Source organism: Papaver somniferum, chromosome 5 (assembly GCF_003573695.1).
Source record: "Papaver somniferum cultivar HN1 chromosome 5, ASM357369v1, whole genome shotgun sequence".
In the NCBI taxonomy this organism is placed as follows: Eukaryota; Viridiplantae; Streptophyta; class Magnoliopsida; order Ranunculales; family Papaveraceae; genus Papaver; species Papaver somniferum.
Genome location: NC_039362.1, coordinates 55,497,687 through 55,512,070, shown reverse-complemented (window position 1 = coordinate 55,512,070; position 14,384 = coordinate 55,497,687).

Here is a 14,384-nt window from a genome sequence, read left to right as displayed (position 1 = left end):
ACATAGTCTTCTACTTGCTTGTGCATCATGTCGTGGAATATGGCAGTCATGGCTCGTTGATAGGTGGCACTAGCATTCTTTAATCCAAAGGGCATCACAGTGTAGTGAAAATTCCCAATGGTAGTATAGAATGCAGTCTTGTTGGCGTCATGTTCATACATCTTGATCTGGTTGTACCCACTGTATCCGTCCATGAATGAGAACATACCGTGACCACTGGTTGCATCGAAGAGCATGTCAATGTTGGGTAGAGGAAAATCATCCTTTGGACAACATTTATTCAAGTTCCTGAAGTCGACACAACATCTGATTTGACCACTTTTCTTCTTAACATGTACCACATTTTCTAGCCACGTTGGATGGAATAGGCTTGATGAACCCTGCTGCGAACAGTTTCTGGATTTCGACCTTGATTTGCTCCTCGACTTCGTGTCTAAATTATCTAGGCGGTTGTTTGACAGCTTTGGAACCAGGGACGATGTGCAGGTGATGGGTGACAAGTTTGTCATCCAGACCCGACATTTCTTCATACGTCCAGGCGAAGACATCTTGATATTCTTTCAACAATTTTACCAGCTCGGTCCGCTCCTCTGGTGATAGCGCTGAACTGATCAGGATTGGCCTTGGATCATCTTAAGTCCCAATGTTGATTGTTTCAAGATCGTCAGTGGTAGAGTCAGTGCCGTCCTGTAATTTTTGTGGGGCATCTTGGATTTCTTCTTCAAGTGATAGCTCATTCTGACACGATTCTTCATGGTGGGGAGACTTTTCATCGTTCTCCCCGATTAATTGATAATCTTTCCGTCGGCGATAAATGACTCTCCCTTCTACGTATCGATCGGTCATGAATTTTTTCCCTGGAGTTCAGACTTGATCATTATGGCGTTTAGTCGGTGTATAGGTGACTTGATCACTTTAGCAGCTGAGGATGACGGATCGTTATCAGCCTTCTCGATAGTCTTCCAGCTTGGAAGTAGCGTACTGCGAATCATGCTTGGAGGTTCCGGGATGCCTTTTTGAGATTCAAGGAACTCAGTATCATAGACGGGAGCATAAGGATATGATGAAGCCGGAATGCGAACAATCTTGTTGTCGAGCAGGGCCTTCATGCATTGATGATATGTTGAAGTAACCACCTTGTTATCATGGAGCCATGGGCGTCCCAGTATTATGTGGTAGTCAGGTTCTTGCTCGATCACATGAAAATTTGCTTTCGATCGAATCGGCCCCACCCTCGAATCTATGTATGCATATCCATATGTATGCCTTTGACTTCCTTCAAATCCTGTCATTAGGATGGGATAGCGAACAATTTTACCTTGTGGGAATCTGGCCATCCGAGAGTCTTCATAGTGACAATGTTGGTGGAAGCACCGGTGTCAACAAGAGCTCTTCTAAATTCGGTGCCTTTGATGAAACCAGTGACATACAATGCTCGGTTGTGTCCTTCATCCGTCATGCGATCTTCTTCTCAAAAAGAGATGTTTTCGATCGAATGCCCAGGCACTAGGGAGACTTCTTCAACTGATGGTATTGGTGGCGTTATTTGCACGCTGGATAATATCTGGTTGAGTGCTGAAAATGTGTCTGTGCGCTGATCCCTGGAGAAGTGCAGGAGTTCACATAGATTTTTAATCAAATGTGTGACCTCTTGTTCCACCGGTTTCTCGTATGTGGTGAAGCTGTTGATTTGAGGGTCAGATGACGCTTCAGTCCCCGGTGTTGAGGCTTCTGGAGCGGAGATACCGCCTAACTCGGACGTTAATCTGATGAGAAAGTCGAGGATGTGATTTATCGTCTCCTTCATCAGGTCCATGTTCCTAGTATGGACCTCTAGGATTTGAGCCAACTCTGCCAAATTCTGGATCCCTCTGCTTTCCATGCCGCCAAGTGTAACATGAGGAATGTTGTCATTTGAAATATTCTGATCTGCATTAGTTGAATTAGTTCTGAGACCAACCATCTTGTGAGATTGTTAGATTGCAACCGAGAGAATGATCTCCCACTGTGGTCACCAATCTGTAGATGGGGAAAAACGATTTGCTGGTTTTTATGGAATTGAAGAGACGACCGTACGGAGGAGACTCCTCGAACCGAGAGAAATGTTAAACCTGACACAGATGCACCGCTGCAAAGGGGGTGCTTTAGATTCGAGAGATCAATCTGTAATACTCCGGCCTAAATCAAGACAATGACCGTTCCAGAGTAAATTCGGTCACAAGAGAGGATGGGTTGATCTGTATAAGGGAAGCTGAGAAATGTGTGGAATCAATGGTAATCAAAGATTGTGGGTGTGTGAATTCTGAATACGATAAGCTCTGAGTGATTGAAATTGCTCAATTGAGAGTAGTTGCTCAATTGATGAGTTGATGATCTCGTGTTGTCGATGAGACGTGAGATTGATGATACTGATGATGCCGATGATTCAATCATGATTCAAAGACTTATTTATATTGTTGGAATTTTTGACACCATGATTCCATGAAGTGTGACAGTTGATGGAATCAAGGAGTGGGGAAGTGGAGATCGTGTTTGAAACCAGTTGCTCAACGTGTGGAGACTTGGTCGATTTTCCACCCACTACCTCGTGAATTCCTTCAACTGATTGCACGACTTGCTCACATCCCATCGTGTGTTTGAACACACGTGCCGTAGACCGCCAGACCAAAACTCTAAGTGATATCCCCCAAGTGACACGATTGACGTATCATGGTTTGTTAGTCAATTGATGAATTCGTGGTTTGATGGGACGATGAGTCCATGTAGTTGCTTAGTTGAACATGATATTCTAAAACTCATGAATTGAACATGTCATGAGACAGAGGTATAGTTCTTATGATGAAGTGAGCAAGTATTGCTCATTCGATGGATCGTTGAATATTGATTGTTGAACCAATATTCCTTGGTTTGAGAAAATATTTATCATCTGAGCAAGTGTTGCTCATGTGATGAATTGTTGAATATTTGATCGTCTAGGCATGTGTTGCTCATCTGATGGGTTATTGGCAGCGTACCAAAAATATTAATTAGAATACTGGTCGTTGAACCGATCATAATTAATAAAATTAATGACCATGAGGTCGTCGTAAAATTATTAAGGTTGGAATCTGGAATGATGATCCTTGGATTCAGAAACCCCAATTTAATCAATTGATGATCAATTCATGGTTCGTCAGAAGTTTAACCATGGGACGAAGAAGGGAGTGACTACATGGGACCGTGGATCAACCATTTAGTGTCCATATGCTCACGTGAGCAAATACGAAGAACTCCCGAAGAGTTGACGATTTGTTGGTGGAAGAATGATTAAATGCTAGCTTAATCATTTATTCAAAAATGCTCGTCTGAGCCTTAGGTGAGAAAACCTAATTAATTATGACGAGGCGAGGGACCGACCATGGAGTCATAAAACCGGACCTGGGTTGTAACGTGACTGCCTGACGATCACTTTATGAAAATCCAAAGTGTTTGGAAGAGTTTTGGACCTAATACGAGCAATTGTGCAAATTAGGTCAAAACTGTGAAAATTGATGGGACCTGCTTCCGTGAGCCAAAGAGCCAATCTTGGTAGGTCAAGATAGCATGCTCGTGTTCCCATGGCGTCCGCGTCTCAGTCCTGAGAATTTTGATATTTTCTTGCGTGCAATTGAGCATCCATTCGAGAAAATATGCCAAAATTAGGGTTTCGACGAAACTGAGGAAAACACCATGAGATGATGAAAAATAATTATAAAATAAGGAATGAGGAGGCGTGGGACCGCCGTGGTCAAGGCATGGTCGGCCGGTCGTGACCACGGTCCCGTGGTGCCTTTAATTTTATAATATTTTGATGATTTTATGAAAAATTCATGAATTTTGATAAATTTGATGAATTTAGGGAGTTTCCATGAATTGAAGGAGTTTTCATGAGTTCAAGGAAGCAAATAATATTAAATAATAAAAACAAGGAGTGTGGGACCTTGGAAGGCATGGCCGGCCGGTTTGGGCCGGTCCTACGAGTTTCCCTAATTTTTGTGTATTTTTCATATATTTTTATTGAATTGAGGGACATTTTCCTAATTTGAGAGAAATACCATGAAATCAAGGAATTTGATGAATTCAAGGAAAACTAATAATAAAATAATAAAACAAAGGGGCGTGTGGTACTGGCTAGGGCATGGCCGGCCGGCCAAGGCCCGGTCCCACAAGTTTTCATAATTTATTTTATTTTATCATTATTTGATGATTTGTGCAAAAATACCATGAAATCAAGGAGTTTTTTCATGAAATTAGAGAAATAATAATAATAATAAAATAATAAGGAACCGTGGGGTGTGGGGCTGATTGGGCCAAGGCATGGCCGGTTGGCCAATGGTCACGCCCTACACTCATTTCCTTAATTTTATATTATTTTTTATGGATTTATGGAAGTACCATGAAACCGAGGAGTTTCCTCGAGACGAAGGAGATTTGATAAAATGAGAGAATTTTCATCAAATCATGGAAAATAATAAAAATGCATTAAAAATATAAAACTGGCATGGGATTGACCACGACACGATCGGTCGGTCGTGTGTCCGTGCTCCCAGCACCCTGGTCAATATTTTTAATTATTTATTATTTTCTTCTCTATTTTGCATAGGTTCATCGTTTCGTTGTATTTTTGAAATACTCGTTCGTGCAGTGACTGTTAGTGTATCTTCGTTGAATACACCTTCACCATTTGAATCGAGGCTTACTTAGAGGTAGCTCAGACGCCCGGTTGTTGATTATTTATTATTAATTGTGGAATTCGGTGGAGAATAATTCACAAAACTGAGCAATAAGATGTTTATTATTAATTCATAGGATCAGCTGAGGATTCGACTACGAATTCAGAATAATAAAGTGAGCATTACCATTCCATGGGATCGTAGATTCGACCATAGAATCACAGTAATTAAGATTTATCTATTACCATTTATGAGACCAGTTGTGGATTCGATCATAAAATCGGAGTAATGAGATAATATAGTTATTGATATTCTATGAGATCAAGTTGTGCATTCGATCATAGAATCAGAACAATTTTTTATTGCCATTCCATGGGACCAGTCGTGGATTCGACCATGGAATAGGAGCAATAATAGATTATTCTGGGAATTCAGTAGTGAATGTCACGGCAGAATTAATCTTAATTAGGAATAATTAAATTTTTGGCTCTATACTAGCAGAGCAAGCTATCTAGGAGCATTAATTATCCCGATATGAGCTTGTCGGTAAGTCATATCATTTATATAGTCAGGGTAAACTTATTGTTTGTTCCTGAAGACGTTATCGCTCTATACTAGCAGAGCAAGCTGTCTAGGAGCCGTCCATCTCGTGATAATGTGTAGAAATAATCACTGAAAGTATTCAGTATTCATGAGATATGCCGTTGTCCAGTCGTGAGACTACATATCTACATGTACTCTGAGAGAAAGTACTCTTCTTTGAGAATTCGATGAGAGACCCGTGTCTCGATACTCACGTCTGATTTCTGTATCAGAGCTTCGTATAATTATGAGTTTACGATTTTAGACTTTGTCGAAAATCCACCATCTACAACAGCAGCAGTTGATGATGATCATGTTGATTACGACTCGATCAATCTTGTAGAAGTTGATGTCGAAGTTCATGTTCGTGAGTATCCGACTGATGGACTTCCATTTGACATACCTATGGAAAATTCTTTCCTGGATAATCAACTTGTTGGCGGCTTCATAGTACCCAAGTATCATGCGCCGATGTACACCAAAATCTGGAGAAAATATGGACATGTCTCCACCACGGAGGTATGAAGGGGTTTTCTTCCAACTCTCTTGACCACAGTTTCCGGATTGTTGCCCATTATTGATGAGATGGACAAGAAGAACTTGCGGGATGTCAAGAATAGATAACTTTACAGATGGAATGACATGATCTCGAATTATGAGCTCTTGAAATTCAATGTAGGATGGCTTCGTCGTCGCATGAGATTATCAAGATTGATAGGGCTGCCATTGTTGCTAACATGATTTCCTCGTCGACTACTATCATGGAGGAAGAGAGAGCACTATCTTTGGAATCAGTGAGGGTTGACAAAGCAATTGAAGATCTGAGGATGAGAAATGAAAACTTTCGAACGAAGTTGAAAATGATGTCCAGTAAGAATTATTTGTTATTGGACGTTGTGCTCTAGATAAGCATTTATGATTGTTGTTTTTGAATAGGTTTAGGATTCTCTTTAGGTAGAATAATTGATCATGTATGAAGGAATTTTGTTCAATTATGAAATGTTAAATGAACAAAGGAGCATTTTGCACGCTCTTTGGAGGAATATAAATTACATTTTGAAATATGCTTGAAATGATGAAAAAAGTAATTGTTTTCTACGGATCAGGCATAATATGCTTTGGGCCATTTACCGTTGATTATTTATTGTTAGAGTACTGCTCGGTCGAACTCGCATGCGTTGCTATCTCAAGCATGTTTGTCAATGTTAGTGATCAAAACTATAAGTTTTGATTTATAGTCTACTATTAGTTAAGTCTCAGACTATGATAGAAAGTGTAGTTGTGCTCAACACTCCATGGTGATCATCATACAAAGACGAATAACTACTCAAGGAACTTGTGGAACTTCATCGACTAAAAGTTATGTGGAGACTTGAACTTATCTATCACTCAAAAGTCTATCTACTCTATCTCCTATCTTGAGACAAAAGTCGTTTTGCTATATAGACTATGATTATACACATTTGCTATTTCGAGCCGAGTTTATCTCGCTTATCTATTTCTTCGAAATATGTGTTGGTAAGCTTTTTATTTGGCCAAGTTCATCTTTACTAGTGATGAAAGTCATGTTAAGTTTCAATCACTTAAAAATGGCTTTGACGAAAAATGGTTTGTGAATAACAACTATATATATCGTCCTCTAAGAATGTTTCAATCATTGAAATGAGAGTTTAGATTATATAACCATGGCAGGATATAAACATTGTGTGGTAACACATATGTGTGTGTAAGTCCTTATTCCTTGAACCAAAGTAGGCGTACTTTGCTGCTCAGGAAAATCGGAACTAAGTCCGCATACTGTCGGAAGTTCACATCCCGTGAAATTCTGCTGGAGTTTGTAAACTAAAAACAAACTTATTCCGGGTACTTAAGTCCGCTTACTTAAGTTGGTTATTTTCTAAAAACAATTATTTGTGAACTTAAACTTATATAAACTAAGGAATGCATAATTGCAAACCGTGGCCATAAAGTTCATGAATTGATTCGAGTGAACCAAATCCTTTTTGTTTCAATTGTGTCTATTATAAAGATCTAAGCAATTGAACAACTCTCTAACTAGTTCATTTGAGTCATTTGAACTAGGTATGGTAAAGAAGAATATGGTTGATATGAAAGTGCTCATATGGCTAACTATTTGGTTAACTACTGTTGAACCAACTAAATTTACATGTTTGGGTACGGTTACACAAACCTAAAAACGTGCATTTCATTTGTGTGTAACAAGCTAAGTTTCGATCTAACGGTTAAAAGATATTAGCTTGAATCTAATCAGGTTTTCATCTAACGGTGAATATTGAATGCTTTGCTACCAAGTGTTTGAGGGTAAAAACCAATTCTGCTGTTTTTGGTAAATTTGGGTGTGTTGATGAGAAACAAATTCAAACCCTAAAAAAATGTACTGCACGGGAGTACGTTTAGATTCGAGAGATCAATCTGTAAGACTCTGGTCTAAACCAAGAAATGGTCGTTCCAGATTCAATTCGGTCACAAAGTGAAGGAGAAGGGTTGATCTTAGGGAGGGAAGCGAAGAAGGTGTTTGAGATCAGGATGTTGAACTATGAAGGTATGGTTGTTTTCATGACTTGTATCAGAAAATGGTTTCTGGCTACTTTTGTTGATAACACTTGTCTTCTCTCGTCGAAATAGGTTGAAATCCTATTTATACAAGTCATGTTCGAGCACACCCTGATCTCTTAGGAAGTGGAGGTGATTAGGTAATGGAGAAGTGGAGTTGTGTAAAGAGTGGTGATCACCACGTTTCCACTATGAGGGGAAACTGGTCACGCCATCACCCACTATCTCATTGTGTTAACCGTTCTTTCTTCCCTGACACGTTCTCGTAATGGATGCGTTGCACGCCGCACGTTATAAACCGCCAGACCAATACCCGGTGAGCATCCCCCAGTTTGTGACATGTTTGATGTCTCGAGTAAGTGGGTCAAGTCGCGGGACTCGTCGCTGAAAGCAGCACACAGTGCTTTTTGGTTAAATAATGAATTATTTGTGAAACCAATATTAAAAAACATTGCTTATAATCGATGTATGTAAAGTATCGCTTTCGAATAAGCAGCTAAAAATAATTGATGTGTTAGAAGCAACGCTGTTTTTGAGCTCGATCGAATCAGTCACGGATTGAGCGTCTTAAAAGTAGCACGACCGGACCTCTTTGGGTGATCGTTTGAGGACCATATAGGTGAGATATCACCTGGTCGATCACTCCCCGTGGAGGAGGGATGGTCGGTTATCACAATGTTGTTTTGTTAGTTTGCTAAAAATAAATCTACACCATCCAACTAGGCTGGCGAAGTTGGATGGACGAGATGATTTGTGGCAGTTGTATACTGCCATTGACGCAACTTTTAGGGTTTAGGGGGCGCGGGGACAACCCTCTTTTGGGCGAGCGATTCGAGGCACTGTGTGCTAGTTCGAGCAGGTCGATCGACCTCATGCAAAGGTGGGTTGTCCGTGAGCATGCTGACATCTCCTGGGCCACCTAAAATTAGATTTAAACCACTCGATTTGGCTGGCGAAGATGGATGGTCATGATCGATTTGCGGCAGTACGATGTTGCCGCAAACACCAATTAGGGTTTTTCAAACGACGCGTTCACGCTACTTTGGGCAAGTGATTTGGTGCTCTCTAGTCTTGCCGCGGACAGGTCGATCGACCAAGGGAGAAGTTGGGCCGACGAAGAACACGTTGGCACCTCTTTAATCGCTCGAGATGTGATCTAAGCCGTCCAGCTAGGCCGGCTAAGTTGGACGGACACGATGAGTTTTTGAGACCGTTTTTTCCGGTCTTATCTCGTTTGAGCTTGTTTTTATACAACGCAAACACCCATGTTTGGGTCGGCGTTTGAGGCGCTTGCGAATAAGAAAAATAGGGCTCGATCAACTAGGGTACTAGTGGGCCCGCTGGTGCTCACTATGGTGATTGTCTAGTTCTGCTAAGAGTACTCTAAGCTTGTAAAATCGTGCGGCTAAATCGTGTGGCCGTGATTATTTTTTGAGACTTATATGAACAATACAGATTTTCCTTAAGGAATTTAAACGTGTTCGATCGCGCTAACTTTCAGCTAAAAGTGTGTGAACAGGCTAATCTCTTTATCAAAGAGTGGTGTAGCCTACGTGAGTGTTTTCATGCAGGTCTCAACACTGACACTTCGGGAGATTCATGCTACTCCACTGTGAGCGAACATTAATCGTCATTTCATGCCAATATTGAGAGTTCGGCTGGAACATTTCATAGGAAAATTCTAGGCAGGCAATGCATTAGTAAATAATGCAATAGATTAAAATTTACAGAATATCTGGGATTGTTGCTTTATGCACCATTCTGGATAAATTTCATAAATATGTTTAGTTGCTCAGTACATATGTAAGTAAAGAGGTTTATGCACTCATTACTTTTAAACAGACTTTATTCCTTTGCAGGATGACAACGCTGAATATAGGGTTTTACAATTTTAAGCCTGAACTGAAAACCACCATCAACATTAAGTCCCCTGCTTAGCACGTAATGATAATGCCATTGCGGGGTAAGCAATAGATGGTGACAAGCGAGAACAAATTGAAAAGGCAAGGCATGGAAGTATTACCAGGAAACACTTGATCGACTCTTGGCAATAGGTATGACCGGCACTGGTGTACTGTTAGTCCGGCCATGGGGCGTTGGCGCACGCGGGATCAGCTGCCTTCCTCCGTGCATGGCACAAAAGGAAACTCTTTCCCACTTGAATTCCAAAAATGTTGTGCGTATAAAGGGGGTTATCCTCCCTCTTTATTATTTGCACGTCCGCCCGTGTATTCGCTTGCAACAGCTGGTGCTCCTTATTGTGTGGATCTCCCTTCATTGTTGTAGAAAGAAAGTGGCCGCTACTTTGAATTTGGGACAACGAATTCCTTGCATCCTCCAGGTATACTGACTAAGACCCAGAGTTGGGCTGGACGCGTTCTTCTTTTGACCATCCAACGGTCCTTTCCCAGTTCTTAATTAGGGTTTCAACAAGAAGCATGACTTGGTTGGTGTTGAACCCTCGTTTATCGGATGAATCTTGTTACATCCATTCAGTCTCATTTTAGGTTTTCTGTCGTGCATATATATATATATATATACATGGAAGCTAAAACACCCTTATCATGCTGATATAAAGATTCTCTTGCTGAAACTCTAGCCTTTCATCATGTCAGACAGAAGTGGATCATCTTCTTCGACTAAGCCAGATTCTTCTGCCAAATGCAAGCGACTTGTATCACCAGAGTACAATTTTAAATATTTTCTGATTTTGAAGTAGTAGTTCTTATTTTTCTTTTGGTGTCTAACCATCCTTTTCTTTTAGAGCGGTCGAATCCCTGAGCCTCGTGACGGTTCTCCTGTTCGAATCATTCGAGTCAAGAAGATCATACCGGTATATTTTTTTTAACTGGTGAATATGTAATTGTTGGCCACGACAGGTAGGTAACAAAATCTTTTCTTCTTCCTTTTGTAGAGGTATCCTTCTGGGACATGTGTAACTGTGGTTGACGACGATGATTTAACCACTCCTCTCCCTTCAAGCTCAAACTCACCTTCTGCTGACCTGGAAGACGCTGATTTGGGTATCTCCTCCTAAGAGTACCCCAATGCAGGCTTGCATTTCGACGTTCACATGAGATGCTTATCTTCTAGTTACCGGGCTTTTGGCGGTTTCTTAGTGAGAAATGAGTTCATACCCTTGTATACAAAAATATGGAGAAGGTACGGCCGTATTGCAACTAGGAACGTGGTGCGGCACTGCTCGTATGCTTTAGTTACCACGGTGAACTGTCTCCTTCCCATGGTTGCCGAGATGGAAGGTACATCCATATGTGATGTTGCTGAATCAACTATTGAAAAGTGGGAAAGACATGATATCCACCTGTGAATCCATGGAGTTCAACGTAGGTTGGTTGAAGTAGTGCCTTGATATTATCAAAGTTGATCGAGCCGCTATCATCGCCAATGTCGTTCCTGCTGCGAAAGATATCTTGGAAGAGGAGAAGGCTCTGGCAGCGGAATCTGAGAAGGTGGAACAGGCGATCCAAAATTTGAAGAGTAGGACTGAAAGGTATCGGGATAGACTGAAAATGATGCTTTCAAGGAACTATAACTTGTTGGATGGCCTTTTCTGAGCCATACTTGTATTTATTGTTTTAAATAAGTAGGCACAGTAACATTTTGATCGTCCATGTTAGAGCATAGCTCGGTCAACCTCGCATGCGTTGCTATATCAAGCATGTTTGTCAATGTTAGTGATCATAACTATAAAGTCTTGATTTCTAGCCTATTAACTAAGTCTCAGACTAGGATAGGAAAAGTGTAGTTGATCTCAAGGACTTCATGGTGATTCAACGACAACGACGAAGATCTACACCAAGGAACCGTGGAACTTCATCAACAAAAAGGTATGTGAAGACTTGAACTTATCTATCATTCGAAAGTCTATCTATTCTTCTCCTACTTCTTATGAGACAAAAGTCGTATGCTATACAAACTAGATCATATAAACTTGATATTTCGAGCTGAGTATTCATTGCTTATCTTTTACTCGAAATCATATGTTGGTAAAGAGTTTCGCTTTGATCGGGTTTATCTTCACCTAGTGACGAAAGTCATGAAAGTTTCAATTACTTTGAGAATTGCTCTGACGTGAATCGGTCTGCAAATAACGGCTACATAGAGACCTCTGAGAATGTCTCAATGATTGAAATGAGAGTTTAGATTACATAACCATGTATTCCTTGAACCGAAGTTTTCGAAATTTGTTGATCAAGAGAAATCGGTAGGACTGTGGAATTGGCTTGCCAAGTCCGCGAACTGACAGAAGTTCTCGACCGAGAATTTTTGTTGGGATTTCCAAAACTCGTTTGTGTGCTAAGTCCGCGAACTCAGTCCGCGAACCCAGTCTGCGAACTGGCGGAAGTTCTCGACCCGAGAATTTCTGTTGTGTTTGGAAAACTCAACCGATTAGCTTAAGTCCGCGAACTTGTTTGTGAGCTTAAGAGGTTATGATCTAAAGATGTGCTCTGAACATGAAATATTAATTATTAAGGAATGCTTTATGCAAACCGTATCTATAATGTTCATGAGCCGATTCTAATCGAATCATCTTTGTTTCAATTGTGTCTTGTGTAGTTACATAAGATCTCATAGAAATTGAACAACTCTTAACTAGTTCATTTGAGTCAATTGAACTAGTTATGGTGAAGAAGAACATGATTAATATGAGATGCTCATATGGTTTACCTTTTTCGGTTATCATATTGAACCAACATACGTGTACTCGTTTGGGCATGGTTTTCTCAAACCCAGTAAACGTGTACCCAAGTGTATGTGACAATCTATGTATTTCGATCTAACGGTTGAGAGATATTGGCTTGAATCTAAATTAGGTTTTCATCTAACGGTGAATAGACTTTGCTTTGTACCGAAGGCAAAACCCTGATTTGAAGGCTATATAAAGGAGTCATCTAGCATTGAGCAAACCTAATCCCCACACGTTTGTGTGCTACTAGTGCTCTCGCTAGAGTCGATCTCCATTAACTCTTGAGTTTCTTCTCTAAACTCGAGTAAACGACTTAAATACTTCATTGGGATTGTGAAGCCAGACCGATACTACTTTTATCGTAGTTGTGTGATCTGATCTTGCATCTTCTATCGTACGAGTACAATCGATTGATTGGTTTGAGATCGTGAGAGTTCTCCGATAGGCAAGATAAAGAAGTCACAAACATCTTCGTCTCACTGTTTGTGATTCCTCGACAATCCGCTTGTGTAGTCAGGAAGGATTGTAGAGAGGTGATTGATTAATCTAGGCTGTTCTTTGGGAATATAAGTCCGGATTGTCAATTGGTTCATGTTACCTTGATTTTATATCTAAAGACGGAACAAAACCTAGGTTTTATCTGTGGGAGACAGATTTATCCTTTAGATAGACTTTTCTGTGTGAGACAGATTCGTTTATTATCAAGTCTGTGATTTTGGGTTGCAACAACTCTTTGTTGTGGGTGAGATCAGCAAAGGGAATCAAGTACACAGTGTCCTGCTAGGATCAGAAGCGTAGGAGTACAACTGTACCTTGTATCAATGGGAGATTCGTAGGGTTTCAACTACAGATCAGTCCGAAGTTAGTTTGGAGTAGGCTAGTGTCTGTAGCGGCTTAATACAGTGTGTATTCAATCTGGACTAGGTCCCGGGGTTTTTCTGCATTTGTGGTTTCCTCGTTAACAAAAACTGGTGTCTGTGTTATTTCTTTTCCGCATTATATTTTATATAATAGAAATAATACAGGTTGTGCGTTCGTGATCATCAACTTCTCTAATCCAACTTTTGGTTGTTAATTGTAGTTGATTGATCCTTGGACATTGGTCTTTGGTACCGTCCAAGTTATCTCTCTTTGATAAAGACTCGCTATTGATTTTATCTTGAGTATAAATAAAATCGATAGATTGAGATAATAACTCTTTGAGATACTTTTTATCTAGATTGATTCTGACTGTCTAGTTGATTCTCTAGCAAAGTATTTCAGAGTTAGTCCATACAGATTGCTAAGCGAAATATTGGGTGGTGTTGTTAGAACCCCGCTTTTTCAATTGGTATCAGAGCAGGAAAACACGTTAAAGACCTCATCAGTCTGTGTTTGTAGCGATCTGACTCTATGGGCAGAAGTGCTATCTCTGTTAACGTACCACCAGTTCTCGATGACTCAAACTATCTATGGTGGAAAGTTGCTATGCGCACATTTTTTCAATCGCGTGACTTCCAATCATGGATATGTATTGTGAATGGCTATGTGACTCCCGTTGTTATGGAAAGTGATGTGATTGTACCAAAATATTTATGTATGTACAATACTTTCGAGTTAGTTGCTGCAAGGCAAAATTCTGACGGGTTGAATGCCATTCTGCATGCTATTACCCCAAACCTTAGACATTATGTGGCATCTTGTACTACGTCTAAAGAATCTTGGGATACTTTAGAAAGTGTATTCGAAGGTAACCCCAGTGAAAAGGAAGCTAGGCTTCAAAACCTTAATTCCGAATGGGAAGACCTTTATATGCAGAAGAAAATTCGTTCGACGATTTTTATCACAAA